The 27,678-nt window shown below is 39.8% G+C and overlaps 1 protein-coding gene across 10 annotated transcripts in view; it reads right to left on the bottom strand.

Annotated features, from left to right (window-relative positions):
- Positions 1 to 27,678, bottom strand: part of LDB2 (LIM domain binding 2) — a 376,014-nt gene that overhangs the window by 310,212 nt on the left and 38,124 nt on the right. The gene's annotated exons all lie outside the window — the stretch shown is intronic.

Genomic DNA, 27,678 nt, shown 5'->3' with positions numbered 1-27,678 from the left:
CCAGCATTCATTTCCTCCCCTTTGCCAGTGTGTGTGTGTGTGTGTGTGTGTGTGTGTCTCTGTCTCTCTCTCTCTGCTCTTCAATCCTTCCCCTCTAGGAGCCCCACCCCAGCTCTTACACACACTCCTTACTGCAGCTGTTTGTAGGAAGTCAGTGGCAAGCCACCATCTTAGGACAAAATAATACCTACATTTCTAATCAGACATTCAAGACCCACCTCCACTTGGCACCCAGGAGGTTGGTATATTAACACTTCCTTTCATGCATTCCTTCTCTCAAGCAGATGGAGTCACTGTTTCTTCTCTGCCCCTGAACCTCCCTGCCTTGAGAATTTTGTGCATATTGTTCCCCTAGTCTTAGATACACTTCCCTCCACCTCATAAAGTATATCTCTCCGGATCTCTCTGGGTAGGAAGGGTCCCTCATTCCAGCCCTTAATCTGTAGACTTGTTCTTGGGTGTGCAATTGTGTGCCCACATTCAAGGTACAAAATCTACAGGTGTGATTTCATTGGAGCTAGATTATGAGACACTTGAGGGAAGAATCCCTAGAAGGTTCTTCTTGCATCTCTCCCAGAGTTTAGGCAGAATGTGACAGACAGAGACAGAGGTACTATAATGATAGAAGAAGCAAGCCTAGAAACTTCCATTTTAGAATTGTGGCAAGGCCACATACTTTTTTTTTTTTTGTTCCATCGAAAGAGATGGGGAAGGAATAGAAAAGATGAAACTTCGGGAGTGAACGGGAATGGAAGATGAGAAGTGGATATCTCAACCAATTTTTGGAAGATGAGAATTGAATGGAGAAGTAGCAGAACCTTTTATATGGAAAGTAGAGACACCAAGACCATAGTAGTCTGCAGAAAGGGATACCATGAGAAATGAGCCAGTTTAACCTACAGAACCCCAGAAAGGCTCGGAACCAGGATGTGTGTCTGAAGAAGGTGTGTGAAGCATGGGATTGAGAAGGGGGGGGTGCTCTGTTTACACAGCATGTACATGCTTTGATAGATCCCTGGCCCCAACCTCCTCCTACCAACTAGAACTCCTAACTGCCTCCTCACAAGACCATATGTCTCACACCCTAAGCAGAGAGTTGGAAAGTTCTTGTTTGTACAAACATAAAGGACCCAGAAAAATAACTCTAGACACTCATGTGGGTCCCTCTAGTGAAAACACCAGCTGGCTACCCAATCCCCAGTGGTGTGACCCACGAAGCAAAAAGCTTTACTCATACCCTCAGAGCTTATAATTAGCTCTCTGACAGCATGTATTTAATACAAAAGGATAAGCAAGGATCCCCAAATTTAAGCAAAGTTTCCAACATGAAACAGAAAAATGGACACAAATAAAAGGAGGGATAAACCCAAAGGAAAGAGACAATGCAGGAAGCAGAAGAAAACTTAAAAAAAAAAAATCACCATTTGATTTTTAAAGTCATGTGTCTATATGCCGCTTTGATAAAATATATGCCAGTAAAAAAAAAAAAAAAAAATATATATATATATATATGCCAGTATAAAAATAGAGTACATTTTTGGGACTATAACAGATTTGGATTTGAAATATGATTCCCAAGCTTAAAATCTATGTGTGATATTAAAAAGGAATTGAATCTCTCTGACCTGAATTTTTGCATTTATAAAATTACCATGATAATATACTAACTCATAGGGTTGTTTTGAGGATTAAAAGGAAAACTGCAACATAGTATATATATTCTGTGCTAAATAAATGGTAGGCTTCTAGGGAAGTTTTTATTACCAGTAGTTCTCGCCATGTTTTAGAGTGGCAGACCCCTCAGAGAACTTGATAAAGTCTCTGTATCCTCGCACTAGAAAAACAAATACACGTATGTACACAGACAAGAGTTTGCACATAATTTCAAAGGAATCTCAGACTCTCTGAAGCCCTAACAAGAACTCCCCAGGTTAAATAACTGATCTAAACAAAGACGTCCTTAAGGGCAAGGATGTTCCCTTTCATTCCCTTTAAATCAACTGCAATGTTCAGCAAAAGAGAAAACTCAGTGAACAGGGTAGGAACTGTATTCAACTTTGCCTGTGCCAAACAGACACCACTCTGCACAAACAACAGAAGAGTCCACAGACCAGAGGAGGTCCAACTTTAACTCCCAAAGCCCATCATTCCATTTGGTCCATGAAAGGAAGATGGCTAAAAAAAAAAAAAAAAAAAAAAAAGAAAGGAAGATGGCTGATACAATTAGCCTGTGCTGACCTCATGCCTGATGATGCTTATAATTTTTAGCTCCAGGGTTTAAGAGTGGGGGCTCCTAAAGGGTTCTAGCCGAGGGCAGGGATAGAACCTGAGAAGACATTGTTTTCTCTTACAGAAATGCTCATGGATCTCATAGAAATGCGGAGCAGCCTTTTCTCAGAAAGGACTTACTGCCTCCGTGGAATCTATTACTGAGCAATCAAGCATTTATTAAGAATTTATGTAATGGGGTTGAAGAAAACAAAGATATAGAACTTGTAGTTGGACTGACCTGGTTTTAGATCCTGGCTCCATTACTTCTAAGCTACCTGACCTTGGGCAACTTCCTCAGCTTCCCTGAGCTTGTTCTTCTATCTGAAGCACAAAGAACAGAAGGAAAGACTGTACTTTCCTTAGCAGTATAGGAAGAGCAGTGAGGAGGCTGGTGTGGCCAGGATATAGTGAGGGGGAGTGAAAGAGAGAGAAACTCAGAGAGCCAGGTCATATGGATCTCACAGGACAGGACAACGATTTTAGATTTTCTTCTGAAGAATATAAGTCATTGGAGGATACTGAAGAGAACAGAGACATGATCTGACCTACATTTCAAAAGCTCACTTTGGCTATTGTGTGGAAAAGACTGTGGGCACAGAAGCAGAAGTTCCATTGGTGGCCACTACAACAATCCTGGGACAGAGGATGGTGGCCTAGACAAGGACAGCAATGGTGATGGTACTCATGATGAGAAGAGTCCGACTCAGGATATCCAAGGTGTATTCCTACATGCTCTCAGATGAAAGAAATAAAAGAAGAATCCAAGTAGCTGAAGACAACTTCATAAAAGAATGTGGCTTCTGCTATGAAGAATGTGACAAAGGAAAGATGCTAGTTGTTCCCTTCTTTCTCAGTAATTGGACACCCTGGATTTTAACTGAACACAATGGTCCAGGGGGAAAAAAAATCTATATACTTCAGTCTCCCCAGCAACCAAGCGTGACCATGTGACCATGTTCTAGCCAATGGGATGTCCATTAAAGTACTGTATGCATCTAGCAGGAGATGCCATTAAGGGAAGCAAGTGCTACCTTCCCATTTTTCCTATTTTCTACATGCTAATAATACAGGCAAGACCAGAGCGGGAGCAGTCATCTTGGACTTAATTAAGTGCAAGCACTAAGGAAAGAAGACTTTGTCCTCACTGATCCTGAGGTACCCTTACTAATCCTGGATTGCCAACATCCTGTGAACAATAACTAACCTCCAACTGTTTAAAACACTGTAATTTGGGATATCATGTCACTCAAAATTGAGCCCAATCCTAACTGAATCAAAGAATAATAGTTTTTAAGGTAAAAAATTCTTTAAAGAAAATGTTTTGGTTATTTGCCAAGCACATTGACACCAACTCTACTTCTACAGTATAAGTTCAAAACTCATAGTGAACAAAATTACACACCCTAAGTCTTGGAAATTGGTTAAAATAGAGATCAATAGCTACCTTTGAATCTTAGAGCAGCATTTTGAGTCTACCTACAATGCCCTGAGAAAGGCTATTGCCCAGATTAGAATCATCAGACTCAATGGACCCCTCTAGGTGCTACCAATACTGCTGACAAATGGGAACATAAATGACATACGAGTTGGCTGGGGATGAAATTTTGAGAAGCTCTCACATTCTTAAAAATTAAATTGCAGGACCATCTGAACAATTTGGGAGAAAAAAAAAACACCTATAAGTTGAGGGACTCAGGAAAACTTAGCATCTACCCAGCACCTGCTTAAGGATTCCAAACTTGATTTGAATATTCTTACTCATAAGGAAAGTGAGATAGTGATAAGGTTAGATAAACCTCGATTGGGGTTTAAAAATAATTATTGTGAGTGAGCAAACTTTGCAAGAGATTATAAACCTGTTCGGCCTGTAATGTATTTTGGAAAAAAAGTGAATGAAATCTCAAACTTTCACAACCAAGATTTCCAGATTCTCTTAAGAAATCAGATCTGGCATGACTGGGTCATCACACCTCCATGACATGGTTTAACTGAAGTGGAGTAGGGGCTGTTCCCTTTACCTTCAGCATATCCTCCCATTTATGATAGAATCCCATCAGTCCACTATTGTCTTAACCCCTATAAGAATGTGACCCTAGGGGCGCTAGCTTTAGAAGGTAGGATCCATGAACGACTGGAAGAATCCTTGTCCACATCTTATTGTTAGCATCTACACAATGACTGGTACAAAGAATTAATGGTTGAAAGAACAAATGATTACACTGTGTCTACATTTCAAAACAGAAGTTGAAAATCAGAGAGGCTAAGCAACTTGCCCAAAATCCCAGGCTGGTAGATGGAATTCAAACACTAGGTCCCTTGACTCCAATTGCTCGTTGCCTGTTTCACAAAGATAATCAAGGAAAAATTCATTTCAGGCATGTCCTATATTCCAGAATATGGGCCCTGATTTTTTTCACTGAGGCCACATTTAAGTACCAGAAAATGCTTGGATCTCAAGTCCACAATTTGAATTTTTAAAATGTATATACCTATGTAACCACCATGCTTATCAAAATATAAACATTTCTATAACCCTAAGAAATTCTCTTGGGTTCCTTGCCATTTTCTACCAGAGATAACCAGAGATAGCCAATGTTCTGGTCATTCCCCTGTTCATATAAATAGAATTATTGCTATAAACTCTTTTGTTCTGGCTTCTTTCCTGTAACATAATACTGTGAGATTCTTCCCTGTTATTGCATGAATCAGTGCTCAATTCGTTTTTATTGTTGAGTAGTGTTGCATAGCACAGACAAGCCCAAAATGTTCATCTATTTTCCCACCCTGATTTGTGTCCATTATTTTTTGCTAATGTGGCTAACAATATTTTTGTACGAGTCTTTCTGTTGACATAAGTTTTCATTTCTTTTGGGCAAATATCTAAGAATGAAATCACTGGGTCATAGCGATAGATTTAAGTTTCACTTAATGAAGAACTGCCAAAGGGTTTTCCACTGCAGTTGTACCATTTTATACTCCTAAAACCAATATCTGAGCATTCTAATTACTCTCCATCCTCACCAACATGAGATGTTTTCAGTCTCTATGATTTTAGTCATTTTGTACATGTGGTGCTTTGCTTTAAAGTGACTCAAAAAATAAACCAAATTTCAGAGGTAGGATTTTCCTCCCAGCTTCACCAGATAGCTGTCCTCCTCAATTTCACACTTAACGTTAGTTGTACACAGGGATGTGCTGGTAAATATTTAACAACTGGAACTTCAGGGGTGGTGGGGTGGAGAGCCCTTGTTTACAGCATTTGCTGATTTCTGTGGTATAAACATACCCACTAAGGACAATTTTAAGCTACCAACACTAAACACAGAATTGAGAAGAAATGTGCACACTGGGCTTTTGTGAGCCTGCTCCAACACATTACTGTCCAGTATTTCACAGTAAGATTCAATTAATAGAGAACAATCTGCAGGGGCCCCTGGATGGCTCAGTCAGTTAAGCATTTGCCTTCAGCTCAGGTATGATCTCAGGGTCCTGGGATGGGGTTCTGCATCAAGCTCCCTGCTCAGGGGCTAATCTGCTTCTCCTTCTTCCTCTCCCTCTGTGATGTCTCTCACTCTTGCTATCTCTCAAATAAAATCTTTAAAAAAAAAAAAAAAAGAAAGAAAAGAAAAGAATCTGCATTTTCCAATGATAATGAATATGAATAAACATGCCCATGGTGTGAACCAGGGTCACTAACAAAGAAGAAACAGGAAGCTTTCCATCTCACTATTGGCTACACTCCCAACATTTGAAGAAACTCAAATTATTGAACTTCAGGGACTAAAATCTAAACCTCATTTGCACTGATTGGAAAGCTTGCCTGGGAAGAAAAACCTGGATAGTAAAGAACCCATTGGACTTTGAGGATGGCTGAGTTTGAAATCAAATATACACTGTAATTACTCCCAGGCCCCAAGGAAGTCCATAGGTCCATTTTCCAACTTGGCAAATTTATCTCCTCTACCTGGGCCTCACAAACTTGGGCTTCATCTTGCCTAACCATTGTTACTTTCTACTGATGCCTGCTATAAACTGGCAACTCTCACAACTCAGACAGAAGCCAAGTCATCTTTGCTATCAGATTTCTTCCCTCTTTCCAGCATTGCTCTTCTTACCTAAAATACCCTTTTCTTTGCTCTGCCATTTTCCCATCCAAATCATTCCTGCCTACCATTTGTTGAGTTTCATCTAGGTACCAATATTATGCTCAGACTTTTACATACATGGAATCATTTAACCCTTAAAACTGTATCCTCATTTTAAACATGAGATCACTGAGGCTCATAAGGTTTAAATCATGACACACTAGAAGTAGCTCTTAGCGCTTTTTATAACCAAACTTAGATTTTGAACATAGCTCTTTTTATAACCAAAGCCCAAAACCTTCCCATTTTGTAGACAGGCCCAGTTAACATCCCTAGAACTCACTGAAGATGTTCCTGAATTATTAGCCCTTACAGTAGATCAACCTTTCACATACATAGAGCTGCTACATCACCGTTACCCGCCTAAGGCAATTCCATGCCTGATCTTTTGCACCCCACATAGTTCCTAGGCCAGGCCTAAGAACTAGGAACTAGGAACATGTCAATCCTGGTTTACGGAATTATTTATTTTAGTGTAGAAATCCTGGCCATTTAATATCTGTATGGCCTTAGACAACTAATCTCAGAAAAATTAGAATAATAATACCTATTGAAGAACTATTCTATAGATTTAATAAAATAGCCTATGTGAAGCACCAAGTCCCATATTGGGCACATGGAAGGGGCTAAATAAGTGAAATGGTCACTATTATTATTTAGGTCAGAGCTTATAGTTGTTAGTTACAGTAATGACCCCCAATAAATGATACCTCCTGTATCCATGCTTTGGCATTCAATACAGCCCACAGTGATTCTGGGCTTGGCTTTGGTCCATGGAACATTAGTAAACAGAATGAAATTAGAGACTTGAAAGTCACTTGTACACTGGGATTGGTTTCTTGGAATGCTCCCTCCCCATGAAAAAGCCTGGGCTTGCCTGCTGGAGACATGTAGCCTAGCCCAATACCCAACACCAACTGCCAGACATGGACTTCAGGCTACCTGCAAACACCCAGCCCCAGGAGAGCTGTAAGAAGACTGCAATCACGTGAGTGATTCCAAGAAGACCAATAGAAGACCACTGAGTCCAGTGCAGCCAAAGTTGTTATGACCAGGATTTTAAATGAATAAAATGGTGGTTGTTTCAGGCCACTAAATATTGGAGCAGTGTGTTAGACAGAAATGTGTCCTTCATATTTGAACACTCCAGCACTTAGCACTCTAGCTCATACATGGAAGGCATTTGATGCACATTCAGTGAGTTCTGTAAAGGAGAAACTTGTGCACAAAACTGAGATCTCTATGCTTCCATGGCATCTCACGTAGCTCAGACATAGAGAAGGCGCAAAATAAGGTTTTCCTTGGTAAAACAAGCTTGACTCCATTTGCATTTAAAGAAAATCAAAGCGGGACGCCTGAGTGGCTCAGTGGTTAGAGCCTGCCTTCAGCCCAGGGCATGATCTTGGAGTCCTGGGATCGAGTTCCACATCGGGCTCCCTGCATGGAGCCTGCTTCTCCCTCTGCCTGTGTCTCTGCCTCTCTCTCTCTTTCTCTCTCTCTCTCTGTGTGTCTCTCATGAATAGATAAATAAAAAGAAAGAAAGAAAGAAAGAAAGAAGAAAGAAAGAAAGAAAGAAAGAAAGAAAACAAAAGCTTTGATATTACGAACAGGTAGGATTTTTAAGCATCTTCTTGAGCAATGACCTCTCCCACAACCTGGACTTTTTCTGACATAGAAGTATGTGAACTAGACTTTTCATTGAAAAGCACATTCCAGCTCCAAAACTGGAAGGAGTTGACCTTCTCCCTAATTAGAGGAAATTAGAAATGGAGATCAGGGAGCAACAGATGCAGAGAATCAAACTAACCTGCCTTTCCTTCATCCAGGCCCCCTACCGCAAATCCCTCAGTGTGTGACCACAAGGGCACTTTTCACCATAGCTGTATTGACATTTCTGTGGCTCTGCATCTGGAAAAGCAACTTTTAAACTTGATTTCACAAGCACACTTGTGGCTCCCTTTTGGCCTTTAAAGACAGAAGATACATGACTGTGAAACCTACAGCTAAGAACTTAGCGCCAAGATTTAGGAGGTGCTGTTGGGATATTAGTGTACTTCTCCTTGGTGAGTATTTACAGAAGGACACCCCAGAGTGGACTGTCACCCTTCAGAGAATGCACTGGGGGAAGTACGTCACTGCAGAGTTCTCAACGTACAATGAGATCACAAACTCTGGTTCAACCATTTATCTGCCTGGCAAAGCAAGAAACTTCCAGTACGAGGCTAAAAACATTAACCTCTCTTCTGTTCATGCTAATTAATGACTCAGCCTTCTGTGAAAAAGCAAACATAGTTCTGTGCATTTTGGAAGAAATTACTCTAAATGTCTGATGGGGCCTATAGTCGAATCAGTGACTCTGCCTCAAAAGCTTCCAATTGTCTTCATTTGTTACATCTCCTTCCCTGGGACCTATGAGGAGCTGGAATTGCGTTCCGTTTTCAACAGCAAAGAGCAGCTTCCCCAAATATCCTACAGGCAGGAATGCAAATATCCCAGCAATGGGGGAGGAAGGGAAGAGAGAACGAACCATTTTCTGAACTTCTTATGTTCCAGGCATTCAACATACATGCTTATATTTAGGCCTAACTATGACTCAGCTTGGTGGGAATTATTTTCATTATACGTAAGAGGACACTGAGGTTGACAGTATTTGTAATCTTCCCAAGTCGAGTAATATGTCACAATTTATTTGTCCAAGTTAAGGAATTTGCCATGATTCATCAGGATGGAAGTGGGCGGCTAATTAATGGTAGAATAGATATTTAAAAGTAATCCAGTCTATATTCTTTATAAGAAACTTTAAACTGAAAAAAAATACCATTATTGCGAGTTGCCTATGTACCAGGCAGTGGGCTATGAGTTTCATACCTGTTATCTTACTTAAACTATGAGAAAATTATTACCCTTGATTTGTAGACGAAGAATCATTTCTGCCGGAATCTGGCTTTTTGTGAACAGGCCTATTAATCGTACACACACACATGCACACACACACGTGCACATGTGCTTTGTAGGCCTTTAGAAAGGGGCTACAATTTTCATGGAGCTCACTAAGTCTTTGGGTTGAAAGAGATTTCTAAATCCTTTTGTGCTAGTAATGAGTACCTTCTGTTTCTATAGCCTTCTTTAGTTTATAAACCACTTGCAGAATCATCATCTTGTTTTATCCTTCCAACAACCCTGCCCAGAAGGAAATGTAATCACTCTACAAATGAGGAGCTAAGGATGTAAGAAGTTGAGTAACTTATTCTAAATCCATGACCCAATAATGGCAAAGTCAGGCACTGGATGCAGTGGGTCCTCAGCACCAGTGGTAAACTTGACAAAGACAGGACTTTCAGTGACAAAGTGCAACATACTATGATCACAGCCACGTAAACTATATATAACACACCTCACATTATTTTTGAATGAACCAGTTACAAATAGATGCAAAAATGCATGCCAATATTTTCTGTTTCATCTTTCCCAGCCACTAAACATTTATCTGGAAGCCATAAGAGAAGAAAACTCAACAGAAGGTCAGCACTGGGGAGAAGAAAGACGGAAAGAGGGAAAGCAGCCATATGTACCATGTGGCTTTAGCACCACATCAACAATGTGAAGGCTTTTGGGATTGTGTGCATGATAGAATAGTTCAGTGGCTAGACCATGAATTCTGACCCTCGATGACACATTTGGCACCTCTCAGTCCCAGACCAAGACACTCAACTCAAAATACTATCAATGTATTCTAGCACTTGGCACAGTATGCATAACAAGCACAGAGTGCTCAGAAAACAAGAGCTCTTAATACGACAAAGCACTCATATTCTTGTCTAAGAACAAAGAGATTTTCTTCTCTTCTATGTGAAGCAACTGGGCTGATGTTCCATCCTCAGCTCACAGCTCCTTGGTCCTATCGCTAGGAGATCCTACAAGGAAGCAACTGCTGCCAGTAACAGCCTCTATTAAGAGTATCCAAGGGTATTTGCTTGGTTGCTGCAGTGTCCCCTCGTTTCTGCATGCACACCCAAACCCAGGTTCCACGAGATAGACTGCATCTCATGCAAACTCATAACCTGTGAAATTGTGTTTTGATTGGGTACACCACATATGCCTAGCCTTATCTACCCAAGTCCCTAAGGAAAATTATAGAATACCATTTTTTTTTCTTAGCCCCCGTAGAAAAAGATTCAGTTATTACATTTTTTAAAATTCAGGGCAGGCATAACCATAGCTAGCCTTGACATTTCTGAACAGAGCTGAATTTCCAGGGAAAGCATAGCTAACGCAACCAGTATACCAAGGTCTATTTCAGAACATAGAAAATGTGAGTGGATTCTCAATATCCCAGAAAAATCAATATTTTCCCTTAAATATCTAAAGCAGATGAACCAAATATTTAAATTAGATGATGACATGATTTATTCAAATTCTCCCACTCGGTGAAACAACTTTTTCAATGGCATTATACATCATGTGTGTACCTACTTAACAGGTGTTTGATAATCCTTTAGAAGACGTTGCATGTGAATAAGATTCTAATTCTCACGTAGTTACCTTTGAACGAGAACATTACTTTCCACCGCAAAAGCAAACAACACACAGAAAAATACAGGACTGTGTTATATAGTATGTATTCAAACCCAGATTTAATGGGGACTTCTCCCCTACCTTTACCCTCCTTTAAGTTAGAATGGAGTATATGAAAAATGGTTAGTAAACTGGGAAACCCTACACAAACATCAGTTGTTGTGCTGGAAAATAAACTTTACATTTATCTGAGAATCAAACAACTACAAAAACTCCAGAGTTGGGAGGAAACCAGGAGGTCAAAAAGTCCAACCTCCCATTTTCAAGTGGGCCCCTACAAATGAAAACCAGATGACATTTTCAACAGACCACTTTCAAATTAAATGTCAACTGCATACGATGCAGCCTAAAACATCATAAACTCTTAGAACACAAAGCTCTTCCCCATTTTCTTCAGGAGGCCATCAAGGCCCACGTGGAATTCATATATTCATTCTAGAAGTCTATAAAGGCATATTGCTGGGTACCTCTTGGGGAACTCATCTATTTTCATGGCTTTGGTGAGCACATTTTAAGGTTATAATCCTTCCACATGCTTTCAAGAGTCACCTTTGTAATTCTACCCACATATTATATTTGACTCATAGTCAACAGATATAAAGCATAATAAAGCAACCTAAGCCTGGAATCCCAATTGCCAGTTGGGAATTTAAAACTTTGGCTGCCAAATACCTCCAAAGTGCAGATTATAGTGGTTTCTTGACCTTGAAGGAGCTCGTTCAATGAAAGGAAAAAGTCAAGAAAATCATTCAGTGAGTGGGACTGAGGATATCAGAGAGGGAGAAAGAGCAAAGAGATGCTGACCTAGCAGCAGAAACTAATTTTCAAGACAGACTTTAATCAGTATGGTTTTTCATCAATTTTTTAAAAATTCATGTTCTGAACTGTTATTTAAAAATACATAAACCAGGGTATCCCTGGGTGGCTCAGTGGTTCAGTGCCTGCCTTTGGCCCAGGGCGTGATCCTGGAGTCCCGGGATCAAGTCCCACGTCGGGCTCCTGGCATGGAGCCTGCTTCTCCCTCTGCCTGCGTCTCTGCCCCTCTCTCTCTCTATGTCTATCATAAATAAATAAAATCTTTTAAAAATAAAATAAAATAAAATACATAAACCAGCTAACTTACATTTCTAGATTTCAACAAAAATGTGATTAATTTTTTTGATATACACATTTATGAAGACACTCAAAAATATTTTGAATACACACCATGACTGACATTTGAACAGAAATTTAAAATTTACAGAAGATACCCATACACATCATGTATGGTACTTCTTTTGGGCAGTGGATATTATAAAGACTTCCATCTTACCAACAAGACTTAAGAACTTGAACTCTGGGGACCACGGCTTGGATTTGTATTTTTAAAGCTCAACCAATTTATCTCATTGAAGAGCAACTGGACATAGTTAAGAGGTCAGTTTTGGGGACTTGAGATTCTGGTTGGAACTCAAGCTCTGCAGGCATCAGTGCCCAGTTTCCTCACCTGTAACATCGAGCTATAATGAAAATTAAATTAGTGAATGTACATAAAGCTTACAAAGCCTAGCAGAGTTAGTTTACTGGAAAGGAAAACTGTTATCATTATACTAAAACAAAAAGGAAACACTACAGAATGAAAAAGAAAGTCCACCATAATCTCCTCACTCAACCATATTTTTTTTTGCTGTATTTTTTCCTTTCCTCATTGTTAGCATAATTGTCATCATCCAGTATATACAAATCTGTGCTCTGTTGTGTTTACTTAATATAGCATAAACACTTTTCTCACAAACACCATGTTTAATATCTACATTCAGAAAATTTATTATAAGTAATCATCTCCTTAGTTTTTAAACAGTGAGGTTGCTTCCAATTTCAGTGTTAAAAATAATGCCGCAATAAACATCTTCATGAATTTAGCATTTTCCGTGTACTAGATAATTTTCTAAGAATGAATTTTATACATATATGCTTCTTAAGGGCCATGTCTTTCTTCTTTATTATTAAGTCCCCAAAGACTAGTAGAAAGTCTGGTTCAGATATAGTTGGTGAATGAATGAATGAATCACTTCAACAGATTCTTATATGTTAATTATTGGGTGAAAATGTATAGATCTTATATTAAAGTGTAAATGCCAAATGGTAAAAAAAATATAGGATACCTTTATTCTACTCTTACTCTATAAATTGTTGAAGCTATCAAATGACATAAGAATGGTGCCACAAAAAAAGAGAATGGAGCCACATTGTTTTTTTCAATTTTTGTTCCTTTGAAAATTAAGGTGTGCTTTTCCTGTTAGAAGCAATTAATGGTGGGTCAGCAAGTAGGTGTAGAGATTACAACTAAATCTCTCACTCCTCTTCCTTTCCCTGGGTGCTTCATTTCAAATTCCTTGGCCAATGACATCCTTTCACTAAAAGACATCCTTTCCATCAAGTGTTATTTACATTTCAGCAGTTCTACATCTGGAAAAGGGACTTTTAAACTTTATTTCACAAGAACTCTTGTGGCTCCCTCAAGGCCTTTTAAATAGTAAAGATATTAAAGATTTGTCTTTTATTTTTCTTGTATTTTTTTTATCTAATTCTGCTTTTTATGATGTAATTGGAATATGTCCTTGAGGCACAGAAGTTTTTCATTTTTAAGGAATCAAATAATTGACTTTTTGCATTCAAGAAAACATTCCCTGTGCTTTTTCCTCACCTTGAATCTTTTTCTCAATGACGTCTAAAGAGAGTGGTTCAAAGTGCTACTTCCCTAATCTTATTGCCCAGCTTCTTCGCAACATTAGCACATTCTTCAGAGCCCCTGAAAACATCACTCTTCCCTGACCTCCACAGCCTAATGCTTTCTTCCACCTACATTTGTTTGATTTCAAGCTTGATACTGTATTAAACGTTCAAAGCAAATGGAATGTGGTCTGCGGTTAAAAGGTACAAGAGGGAAAACTATATCATGTCCGGTTTCAGCTAATGGTGGGTCAGAAGTAAACATCCATAAGCAGATTCAGTGAAATCCACAGCCCACGGGGAGGATAGTTCACTCTGGCTCTTTAAGAGTCAATACAGTAGACATGTTGAGTCAATATTTCAGCCCAGCCCCAGATTAGAGGCCACTTCCTCAGATTTGGAGTCTCAACATCATCATGCTAAAGCTGGGGGTGAGGTAATACCAGGTCTGCAGTCTTTGTTCTTTGCCCAAGAGTAGTGAGGTAGGAGGTGGGAGCGTATCTCCCTACTCCCAAGTTGACATTGAGCCTTCACGTTACAGAGTAGCTCTGGTAACCACAATCACAATGTACCAGGTGCCTCTGAGTTCCCCTTTCAGCTCAGTCATGTGAAGATTCAATGGTCATACCTGTTTCTTTTGAGCATATAAGAGCGTGTTAGCCCTCCCTCTCAGTATCAGCTTTCCTATCAAAGGAAGTCAGATGTGTAGTAGGGTTCATTCCCCTCTCTTGCCTTTTGTTGGCAGGGCCAAGGATGGGGTTCCTGTTAGGTGCTCAATAAATGTTTGTTATGATTGCTAATATTAGTTATAATATAGTTATTTACAAAATACAACATTATCTATTATTCCACATGCACTGCTCCTTCCAGCAACAAAACAAATTCCTTAATCACAGTAGTTGTAGATAATAATACTCAGCATAACAACTTATGGAATTCACATCTTATATATACTATCTCATTCAATCCTCAATGTTCAGGCTGGGTAGGTATTATTAATCATGACTTATGGGGTCATTTATGAGGAAACCAAGTGCCAGATAAGTCCAGCAGCTTGCCAAAGAAGAAACGAGCTAGTAACCAGCAAGCCTTGGTTTTCAGGCCAAGTCTTTCTGATCTCAACTCTCATTATTTTTCCACACTTCACACGGTCTCTAAGACTTTTGCCCATTCTTGACATTCTTCATATTACCTAATACACGTGGTTTGCCATGTAGTTGCTAGTTAACAGATGAGAAGCCTCACCTGTAACATGGAAGCCCTGCACCATGGCTGACTCGGGTTTAATCATTTCAACCAACGAATAGACCAGTAGTCGCTGGTTTTATAAATAGAAGGCAAAGTAAGTTCTTTCTGGGGCTGTTGATAAGCAAAAGATCAAACTCTCAACAGAACTAGTTGCATTTTAACTTATTGAAAATGGGGCTAAAGATTCTATCTATACATTTTTTATGGCCTACATGCATAGAAATCAGACTTTTGAAGGATGTGTTGTTACCTTCTGTGATAGTTTGAGAGAATCATTCCAGAGCTATAAAAGCCCTGAATATGCAAATTTGGGAAACACTTACATGTTAAAAATACCGTAAAGCAACCATGTATAAGCATTGCTCAAAGCAGGTAGAAGGCAAGGCCACATTTTCAGTTTGTAGGCTCCCCAGAGCTCTTTATTAATTCTACCATGGCATTTACATGAAAATGGGCCTTCCTTTGTATTAAGATGCTAAAGCCACATCACATGGACAATGCAAATGAGTCAGCAAAGAGAGCTTTGTCATAAAAATATATAATTTATTTCAGCAGTTTCTGTGGATTTTTGATATCAAAGTCTCTTTATGACACTGACAGTCATCAAGCGGATGTTTGTCAAAGTACATTTCCCAGATGTCTAAATAAAACAGTTTTTGCTTTGATGAGTTTTATACTGAGAGCTAGAGAAAGACTGTGCTCTATTTGAATTTCTCTACTTTTGGAGTATGTGTCATATCTTTCTCTTTTTAATTTGCTTCTCACCCAAAATTTTAAGAGTTAATGTTCAAGTTAGTTGGACTCCAGTTCATGAAAATCTCCCATAAATGCTTTTATAACAAGCGAGGGAATAATAATGTAGAGGGCAGAAAAGTGTCTTTAAAATAACAGAGATTCAACTGATAAATGGGAAAAAGCAAGAGCAGACAATTCAGAAACAAAATTTAATGACTTATAAACATATAGAAAAATATTTATCCTCACGAGTAAGCCACAGAATACAAATGAGAATATCAACACCAAACAGGTTTTTGTCTATCAAATCAGCAAATGTTTCTTGCAATGATATTCAGCAGAGGCCAGAGTGTGGTCAAATGACCATACTAATGCACATCCATAATAATCAATTGTATAACCTTGTTAAAAATTCAGTGGTGATACTTAGTATGAAGAGTCTCAGAAACGTCCATACTCCCTGAATTTGTGACCAACTTAAGGATGTTACCCAAATTATAGAAAAATCCTTATAATCAAAGCTGTTCACCATAGCATTAAAATAACCATAATCATTAAAACTTGAGCAATAAATTAAATCATCTTATTGACTAAAAAAAAAAAAAAAACTCAAGAAGTGTTTATAAGAAATACTCTTTGAGAAACTCCTTAAAAGTAGTATTTTTAGGGGCAGCCCCAGTGGCTCAGCGGTGTAGCGCTGCCTTCAGCCCAGGGCCTGATCCTGGAGACCTGGGATCAAGTCCCATGTTGGGCTTCCTGCATGGAGCCTGCTTCTCCCTGTGCCTGTGTCTCTGCCTCTCTCTGTGTGTCTCTCATGAATAAATAAATAAAATCTTAAAAAAAAAAAAGTAGTATTTTTAAATGTCTGTTATAATTCAACTGAGAAAAGCAAAATATAAATGTATAACACAAACACCATTTCTCCTGAAAAAAGTAAAAGAAGGGGCGCTTGGGTGACTCAATTAGTTAAGCATCTGCCTTCAGCTCAGGTCATGATCCCAGAGTCCTGGGACTGAGACCTTAGTCAGGCTCCCTGTTCAGTGGGGAGTCTATTTCTCCTTCTGCCCCTACCACACTCCATTTGTGTGCTCTCTCTCTTTCTTTCTCTCTCTCTCTCTCAAATAAATAAACAAAATTTAAAACAAAGTAAAAGAAACATACAACAAAAAAAAGTAAGTCAAATACTAACTGTCAAGGTCTTTGGGTGGTGCGAGGTTGGATGGTATTTATTTTTTCAATCTATCTACTTCTCTCTATTCTTATTATACTAGACCATAAGCATATATACATTGAAACTAAGTGCAAAGTGAATTATAAAAGGCAGAAAACAGAAAACAAAATTACAAAAAGAATTTTGATGACAAGTCATCATTAAACATTTGTCATTTTCTCCAAATCCTAGTGCAGCTCCTGGGGCTACTGAGTCACCGGATGGTGACTACAGCCATCAGACTCAACAGGTTTGACAAAGAAAAGGCAGATGTTACTCCCAATGGGGCTGTGAGCTGCCTGATATCTCATCACTGCCACAAGCAAAGGTTCACCTGGGTACTGGCCTAGAAGTGCATGGCATAGGGTGCTCCCATCACAGGGCTCCCCCACGAGGGGTGCTCAGTGAAAATGGCTTGGAGGAGAAGGAATGCTCGTAAAACCTCCATCCAAAAAGTGGCCAAAGATAGTGTACACAGCGCTTGACCACAGGTCACAGTTTAATTGATCACAGGGCAAATGGCCATGACAGGAATCCAATAAATATTCACCCAGTAAGCGAAAAGAAACCACCCTAGGTGCAACAACAGATGCCTAGTGAAATGAACCAAGGTGGTGCCAACATTGCTGGAAGCACCTTCCAACCAACCGCCAGGCAGAGCAAGGAGCATTCTCTCATTAAGCTTCACAAGGAAAAGAAACAAAATACACACTTCTTGCTCCATTTGAAACTAGGGCTAGGGACGCCTGGGTGGCTCAGTGGTGGTGCATCTGCCTTTGGCGGAGGTGGGGGGTGTGATTCCAGAGTCCTGGGATCTAGTCCTGCATTGGGCTCCCTGCATGGAGCCTGCTTCTCCCTCTGCCTATGTCACTGCCTCTCTTTCTGTGTCTCTCACGAATAAATAAATAAATAAAATCTAAAAAGAAAGAAGAAAGAAAGAAAGAAAGAAAGAAAGAAAGAAAGAAAGAAAGAAAGAAAGAAAGAAAGAAAGAAAGAAAGAAAGAAAAGGAAAGAAAGAAAGAGGAAGGGAGGAAGGGAGGAAGGGAGGAAGGGAGGAAGGGAGGAAGGGAGGAAGGAAGGAAGGAAGGAAGGAAGAAACTAGTACTACATAACATGGTTCCACACAGATACACAGTTTGGAGAAGTCCCACATCCACACAGTACAATTTAATTAATGGCATTTTTACCCAAACTAATTTGAAATTTTAATGTTTTAAAATATTGTCAAGAATCTCAGTATTCAAATATTTAACACAATTTTCTAGAGGAGACAACAGATGTGTTCCATGTGTTTCCAGAGAAACAAGAATGTTCACATGGATGGAAACTGCACGAAGGCAGAGCCTAGATTAGTATGTGGAAAACATTTTCACCTTTATAGACCACCAACAAAAAAGTGGGCAGCCTTCCTCAATTTAGGATGGGAATTTAGCAGTGGCTGCAGGGCTGTGTGCTAAGATTTAGGAGCAATCATTCCCTCCCTAAACTTTTTCCTGCATCCATGTGAGTAATTCCTATCTTGGCAAATGGCACCAATACCCATGAATTCACTGAAGATAAATATTTGAATCTTCTCTTTCCTTTACCACCCACATCCAGTCCATCAGCAAAATATATCTCAAATTCATCCACTTATCCCTAACCTCACCACCTCCACCCTCCTCCACACCAGGATCTTGTCTCTAGTGCAGCTCCGGAGGAGCCTCCCAACTGTCCACACTCTTTCTCTGCTCCCTGATTCACTCTCTGCATGGCTGCCAGAATGATGTATCGATAGCAAATCAGATCATACCACTCCCCTACTTGTCGCCTTCCAAAGGCTTCCCAGAGCACCACAATTAAATCCCAAATTGAAATTCTTTTTCCTGCTCTCCAGGGACCAATAAAATTCAGCTCCCAACTACCTCTTAAATCAAATCTCAGGCTGTTTGCTTCAGTCATATTGGCGCTCTCTCTCTCTCGCTCTCTCTCTCCTCTTTTCCTTCTGTGCTTGCCATTGGCTTGCACTTAGAATGTTCTGCCCCAAGATGTTCATGGGGCTGGCTTATTCTTGCATAGAAGCTTTTGCTTCAATAACAGCTTCTGTGGGGGGGGGGGGGGGGGGGACTTCTCTAATTGTCCTATCTAAAGTGGCCCCAAACATATTCTCTACCACTCCCTCTCTTATTTCTTCGTATTACTTAGATCACTACCTGATATTTTCTTATTTTTTTAATTGATTTAGTTTAAAGCAAGCTCCATGAGAGAGGAACTGCATCAACCTCGTTCATTGCTTCATTCAAAAATTGCCTTTATGCCTGGCATGAAACAGTTGTTTAATTAATACAAATGGAATGCACGTTAGATATACTGTGTCATGACCAAATTCCACAGAGGGAGAACACAAAGACACTATCTCAGGAGCCGAGTGACTCACTGGGGTGCATTCCTAGAGAGTTCTGTAATTTCCTTTAGATCCTTCTGACCCAATTGATGTATTAACACTTTGGGAGTCATTTAACAATATAGTGACTAATGGAGTCTTAAGTGACACTTCATGACATGACTGTTTCCTGATTATCAAAAAATAGCACGTTCTTTGAAGGGTAGCCATTGAACTATGACTATCAAGACGACATGAGCTCTGGCTTGCATTGTCCCTCCTGTCAATCTCTGACCATCTCTGCCATGGACGGAGATCCTGTCCCCTATTAGAGAGTCAGCACCTTGACGGCAGCTTTACATCTGGTCCTTGTTACATGTTGTTATATGTGATCCTTCTCAGTGCTTCTCATGGGAAGCACTTCCATACTGATGACCGACTTTTTTAAAAGTGCAAAAACCATGCCTTTATCAATGTTCACAAGAAAGTAAAGCTCATTCAGCCCAAAAACTCCAAAAAATATTAATGAACTTTGCATCCATTCATCCAGGTATTTCAACCGGTGCTATGCTACATAGGTCCTTTGGAGGTATTAAGGTTTGGATGCAGGAGAACATGAAGGCAACACTAGAAAGAACATGGGCCTTTAGAGCTCCTGCATAGGGTGACGGTAAGAGGCCCTTTCTGTGAGTCTGTTATTGAAGCTGCCAGAGGGCAGCTTCCTGCACATTGAAACACCCAGCCAGACACAACAGGGGTAATGAAAGGGTCACAAGCTTTGGTGTCCAACAGGTTTCTCCAACTCACAGCTCTACCATCTACTAGCAGTGTTTCATGGCCAAGCTATTTATTTTAGCTGAAGTTCAATTTCTCCTGCATGCAGAAGTATTATGGTAACATCCATGTCATAGAAATATTCAGAAATTAAGTAAACTTATGTATGGAAAAACTTCTAAAATCTTGGCATCTAGTAGATGCTTAATTTAAATAAGCTTATTTCCTCCCTTTCCTGAGCACAGAGGAGGATGCTGTTTTCACTGCAGAAATATTGTGGGACTTGAGGATGTCAGATTTCCCACACTGCAGAAATTTGAACACTCTAAGATTCAAAAAGAAAGGGAAATAAAACCATCATTCAATATCACCGCTTCCTTCACATTACCAACCCAAGAACTAGTTCCTAGAACGAGAGCCCCTTGTAATAATGTCTTCCTGGGCTCAGCATGACTCAGGAGAGAGACATGATACCAAATTTCTGGAATGGAAGGAAGGTAGACAGTGGAGCTATGTAAGGGACATAGGAAAAGAACAAGATGGTGAGTTCCATTTGGGACTTGGTGAACTTATGACGTCTGTTCAACATCAAAATGAGCATTTTCAGGAAGTGGTTAGATATACAGGTCCGAAACTGTGGAATTAGTTCAGGTCTTCAGGTAGATACTTGGGTGTCTACCTGAAGACCTGATGGATGTTCAGTCAGGTGACAGTCAAAACCACAAGTGTGTGTGTGTGTGTGTGTGTGTGTTAGAGAGGGAAAGATATTACCCACAAAGAATGTTTCAAGAAGGGGGAACTTGTTAAGAATAGGAAATATGGGAGCCCCTGGCTGGCTGAGTCGGCTGGGTGTCTGCCTTCTGCTCAGGTTGTGATCCCAGTGTCCTGGGATCGAGCTCCCTGTCAGGCTCCCTGCTCAGAAGAGAGTCTGCTTCTCCCTTCCTCTCTCCTTCTGCCTCTCCCCCTGTTTGTCCTCCTGCTCTCTCTCTCTCCCTCTCTCTCAAATAAATAATAAAATCTTAAAAAAAAAAAAAAAAGAATAGTAAATACCCTCCTTTATGGGGTGGGTGGTTGAAGCTGTGGGATGCTGGTGAATGGTAATGCTCTTGGGAGTTAAAGGGGGGCTGATTTTTAATATTTGCTCATTTCTATGTGTCAATACTTCACCGTAGCCAATTTCAAGCTATCAACATGACATCAACAAGCTCACAGAGTTTCAGAAACATTAACAATAGGTCTTCTCAAGCATTTAGGAACCAGACCCAGTATACCACACATAGCAGAAAAGAAAGGCTGAAGAAAGTAAATAGTCAAGGAAATAGAAGAAAAAACTGGAACAACAGTACCATGAAAAACAACAGTCTTGAGTTTCTCAGTAGAGACTGTGCAATTACAACAGAAAAGCTCAGTAAGTAAACACAAAACACGTCATTTGATTTGCCAACATGTAGGTGAGTGATGCTTCTGAGAGACTCGCCAAAGGGAGGGGAGGGGAAGTCAAGCTGCCTCGCCTTCACAGGGAACAAATGGGAAAAAAGGTGGAGAAGAGCATGGACCATCCTTTCAAAACACTGGCTTAGGAGAGAAATAAAGCACTGGCCACAATGGGATGCAGGCTCAAGGGAGAGTTTGACAATAACCTGAAAGGCATGAGCCACTAAATGAAGAAGAGTATAGCAACCAAAACATGGCTGAGGACAATGGCCACCATGTCAACAGGACAAGAAACAGGTCAGGTGGTCAGGAGCACCACCGTACACTAGAGAAAAAAAAAATTGAGAAACGTTCCTCCACTTGCTCTGATATTAACCATCTCGGACAGGAAAGAGATCATGATGACCGTGCTTGCTTTCTAAGGCCAAAGACAGAGCAATCCTGATTCTGTCACATTCAAGCTTTGTGATTTCAGGCAAGACTCATTTCCTCAGCTGGAAATGAGAGGCAGTAACAACTTCACCTCATGACGTTTTAATGAAGATGTGACTGCCTGAAACATGTGAAGGACCTATCAGAGTGCCAGGCATAGGGCAGACCCTAGGTATGTTTTAGTTTCCCTGCAACACCCCTACCAAGAGCATCAAGACATTTAAACTAAAATTACAAAGGTATCCTGTGTTCTACCCATGACTGGGGAGGAAGGAAATGTTCCTTCTGCCTGGTAAGTCATGCAGCTCCCGGGGCATGAGGGGATAAACAGGATGGATCTTTCCTCCCCTCCTCACACCCATCTGTTGCACAATGAAGTGGTAAATTTTTATACACATGCTCCTAGCGCTGAGCTAGGTACTGACACATGCAGAGAAATCCACCCATAAAGCACTTAAAGAATCTTCTGGACAAAAGATGTTACATGAATATCGAGGATCATTACCAATCACATGTTCTGTAAGGTATGAACCATAGGAAGATAAGAAGTATGTATAGCTTCAAAAGATCATACCTACGAAATTAACTTGCTCCAGCTTTTCCTAATTCGACATGAGTTATTTTTAGGGTTTTACGACCTCATTTCTTATACGAACTCAATACAAGAGTAACATTTGTTTTAAATCTCTAAATGGTTCCTTTGGGGCTGAAAACTTTATTTTCCTATGTTAAACATAAAGTTAGGTGGTTACAAAAGTGTAAAAGTCAGTCACTAATATTTAAATCCAACTGATCCAAATATTTTAAATAACAGTGGTTACTGTACCAGGGATTTCATATAAATATTGAATTAGGCTTATTTATATTAGTTGGTCAAAATTTGGAAAAGGGAGAAAGGAAAGGTCACTAAGTTTAGTGAAAACTGTGGCTCACATCTCCATAACAGGATGGGTAGGCATCACTTCTCAGTAGGAAACAAGTGATAAAAAACCCTTGAATTTCCAAAAACCACTTCTATTTTTTCAAGTATGCATGCACTCTTATTCTTCCTATGGCATACGGCAAACCTATTCCTTATGTGATATTATGCCAGAAAGATTAAGAAGCCATGTTTCAAAAAAAAAAAAAAGCCATCTTTCTATAATTTTAAAAGTTATGAATTTTAGTCAATAAATTCACAAATATAGCCTCCTTATAGAAATATTAAAATAGGGGATCCCTGGGTGGTTCAGCGGTTTAATGCCTGCCTTCAGCCCAGGGTGTGGTCCTGGAGTCCCAGGATCAAGTCCCACATCAGGCTCCCTGCATGGAGCCTGCTTCTCCCTATGCCTGTGTCTCTGCCTCTCTCTCTCTCATAAATAAATAAAATCTTTAAAAAATATATATTAAAATAACATATAAGTCAAAGTCACAATCAATATAACTCTCTGTTGTGGGTCCTCTCCCTTCTTGTAAAATAACTATTATTAGAATGCCTGGGTGGCTCAGTCTGTTAAGTATCTGACACTTCCAACTGGGGTCTTGATCTCAGGGTTGTGAGTTCAAGCCCCATCTTGGGCTCCATGCTAGGCATGGAGCCTCCTTAAGAAAAGAAAGAAAGAAAAGAATTATTATCATTGTGTATTATAATTTGGGTGTTTATCCTTCCAGACATTGTTTATTTTCCTGTGCATTTAAATGCACATATACACTCACAGAACTATTATGTATATAAAATATATATACATATATGTGATGCACATAATTATTTAGGCTTTTGGCCCTATTGGGAAAGAAATATTTGCATTACATGTATCAAAGAGCTCTACTCTTAGGATGCCTGGGTGGCTGGTGGTGGAGCATCCGATTTCAGCTCAGGGCGTGATCCCAGTCCGGGGATCAAGTCCCGCATCGGGCTCCCTGGGAGTAGCCTGCTTCTCCCTCTGTCTCTCTCTCTCTGTGTCCCATGAATAAATAAATAAAAATATTTTTTTTTAAAAAAAGAGCTCTACTCTCAATGTATACCTCACTTCTGAAAATCAGTAAGAAAAAGACAGATAACCAAATGAAAAAAACTGGCAAAAAATATGGATAGCCAGGTTGCAGAAGAAAGTACAGACAAAAACATACTCAACCTCAGTATTATCTCAAGTGGCCCTCAAAATCATTTCAGGAAAAAGATTAGATCAAAGCTATTTTTATCATAACTTGATGTTATTTGCTCTTTTCTCTATGTTGACATGTGTACTGACAGTGCATAATAGTGGTGGAAAAAAACCTAGGGAGCCTTAGCACATATCATGGCACTGGTACCAATCATACAGGAGTAATCGTATTCTTCACCACCATGCACTTGGAGTTAAAAAGATGAAGCTGTAAAAATTATAAGTTGCGTTATATCTCTACCATTGAGTATTTTCCTTTTTATTATTCTGTGCGACAAAATGAGAAGAGCATGAATGCTACCTCTAGGGAAGGCATTTGTGGGATTGTTGTAAGTTTAACCAGTGGCTTATTTCATTCAATACCATTTTAGCTGAAAGAACGACTGACAAACTACAGTTATTCAGATGTATATTTGGCAGACATTTTCGCAAAAATGAACAAAGTTAGCTGATCACTTCAAGAAAAACAACTGGTGGTATTTGTTGCCAACAATAAATTTTGAGCTTTCAAGCAAAAATTAAATTATGGTAGACCTATATCCGCCACTTTGAGCTTGACAGCTTCCCAATATTTAAAGACTTTTCTGATGAGACTGGTGCTGATATTAACAAATGTAATTTTTTTTTTTTTTTTTTGCTCTTGCATAATGAAAAATGTCAGATTTGGAAGACTGGCAAAATTCAATGAACAAATATTTTCCAAATAACCTACACATGGTATTACAAATTCATGAATGGGTGAAAGATCCATTCTAAGTGCAAGATAGACTAATGAATTTTAATATTACAAAGCATGAAAAGTTCAATAATACGGTTTCATAGCCCACACTAAAGCTCATCTTCAAGAAACTAATACTTGTACAGTTTTGGTAGAGGAACAAAGAATTATTTCAAAAGCCATTTAGAATATTCCTCCCTTTTCCAACCACGGGACTATGCAAGGCCAATGTTTTACAGACTTTCTTCAACCAAAACAACATATCAGCAGATTGCATGCAGGAGCTGATATGAGCCTCCATCTATCTCCTGTAAAGCAAACATTAGATTTGCAAAGGTACAAAACAATGCCAGTCTTCTCACTTAGTTTCTAATTTGTTTGAGAAAATATAATTTTTTAATTTAAAAAATGTCATTTATGTTAATATGTAATAGGTTTCATATTGCCATTTTTAAATGAGTAGGAACTTTGTTTTTAATCTCTCAGCTTTAATTTCTAATATGGTGACTCTTGATAGCTATTACCCACAGAAGCAAAAGCTCTTAGGGGTTCTCAAAATTTTTAAGAGTGACAGGCGGTCCTGAGACAAAATCTTTGAGAACCTCTGGCCAAGGAAATGTAAATTAAATTTAGATATTAGGTTTAATCCATCAGCTTGGCTAAAATTTTCAAAATTAATAATATCAAGTGTTGGTAAGTGTACATACTCTGCTTAAGGGATTATAAATTGGTACAGTCACTTTGAAGGATAATTAGACTGTATCTATTATAGGGGTTGGCAAACTTTTGGTATGAAGACTAAAAGAAGGGGGGAAAGCCTTATTTATATTTAAAGCCTTATTTATGTAAGACAACATTTGTAATAAACAACAAAAATAAGAAACGTGATGGGTGTTGAGGAGTGCAGTTGTGATGAACACTGGGTACTGTATGTAAGTGCTGAATCACTAAATTGTACACATGAAACTCATGTTACACTGTATGTTAAGTAACTTAAATTTAAATAAAAACTATAAAATTGGGACCCTTGGGTGGCTCAGCAGTTGAGCACCTGCCTTCCGCCCAGGTCATAATCCTGGAGTCCCGGAATCGAGTCCCCCATCGGGCTCCCTGCATGGAGCCTGCTTCTCCCTCTGCCTGTGTTTCTGCCTCTCTCTCTGTGTCTCTCATGAATAAATAAAATCTTAAAAAAAAAAAAAAACTATAAAATATGTATACTCTACATTCAATTGTTCTGCTTTTAAGTACCTACCCTAAAGAAATGCTCATACCTATAGGTGTGTGTGTATATATATATGTATATACTATATACACTATCTAATATGTGCTGGGCAATGTTCTCATCAAATATTAACCCATTTAATTCTCACAAGAGCCCTATGAGGTAAATACTGACAGTTTCTCCATTTTATAGACGAAGAAAGACACGGAGGCCCAGAATTGTGAAGTAACTTGTCTAAAGCCACATAGCTAATACACAGATGTTGGATGAAGCATTACTTTGTATGGCAAATATCTAGGAATAACTTAAATATTCAGAGACTTTACACATTGTTCTGGTTGGTGTATTTCGTCATACAGATCTCTTTAAGCGGTTTCCTGCCTTCATTTCTTTTCCTATTAAAATTTGCTGAGTTACATTCAAAGTGTCACAGTCTCCTTAAAGCTTTGGCTGGCCACACCAGCCCATAATGATCCCTCTTCTTAATCCTCAGAGAACATTAGATCTGGAGTGTATGGAGTTTAATATTGCCTCGATAGTCTTCTATCCCCTGGCAAACCAGCAATTCTTTAAGGATTGAGCATAAATGGATCTTATGCTCCTTTTTTATGCATTAGCCTGTCACCATCTGTACCGCCTCCACTCCTCCACCTCTGCCCAAGTCACCATCTTAGCTTGTCTGAAACTGGTAAAAAAAAAAAAAATCTCCAGATCAATGGAGATTGATCCCCCCACCCCACCCCATACTGCCTTCCTGCAAAACTGTTCCCTCCACAGGATCCAGGGTGAGCTTGATACAAAGTTCAATTCAGACAAAAAAAAAAAAAAAAAAAAAAAAAAAATTAGCCCTGAAAGCCTCTAAATGGCTTTCCTTTGGGTAAAACCATCAATCTTCACCATGGCCTCCAGAGCTGGACTTCATTCCACCTGACCTCTTTCCTTGCGCTGTCCTGGCTCGCCTTGCTCTGGGCACCCAGGCAATGGGTGCCTGCCCTGTCCCTCCCTGTGAAGGGCTGAGACACTCTTGCTACAGAGCCTTTGCACCCCCTGTTCGTTCCCTCTGCCCAGTTGTTCTTCCCTGAGATGTTGGCAAGACTCAGGAAGGTCTTTGCAAAAAGGTGCCCTCACCAGGGAGGCTATCCCTGATTACCCTACCTAAACGAGCCGACCAACGCCATCCAGCTCCTTTAGTCTCTCTTCCCTTCCTCGGGGATACAGATCTTCATGCCACTTTCCAGAATGCAGTATATTGTGTATTTATATGTGCATTTGCTTACCATCTCTCCCCTCGGCCCAACCGGCGACGGTGCCCGGGGCACCGTTGCTCCATAAAATACTGATGGTTTGAGCCTCAGGCTCCTCGCATCTAAAAACGGACATAATACTACCCCTCACAAGATTCTTGTTAATAATTATTATTTCAGGGCGCCTGGGTGGCTCAGTGGTCGAGCGTCTGCCTTTGGCTCAGGTGGTCATCCCGGAGTCCTGGGATCGAGTCCTGCGACGAGCTCCCTGCATGGAGCCTGCTTCTCCCTCTGCCTGTGTCTCTGCCTCTCTCTCTCTCTCTCGCTCTCTCTCGGTATCTCTCATGAATAAATGAAACCTTTAAAAAGATCATGTTTTCATCGTTAAAGTTTAGCAAGCAAGGCCAGGCAGGCTGCTGCACCCTTTCCCAGCCTGATCTCCCCAGATCTCT

This window comes from Canis lupus, chromosome 3, assembly GCF_003254725.2.
Source record: "Canis lupus dingo isolate Sandy chromosome 3, ASM325472v2, whole genome shotgun sequence".
NCBI lineage: Eukaryota > Metazoa > Chordata > Mammalia > Carnivora > Canidae > Canis > Canis lupus.
This window is presented reverse-complemented; position numbering and strand designations above follow the sequence as displayed.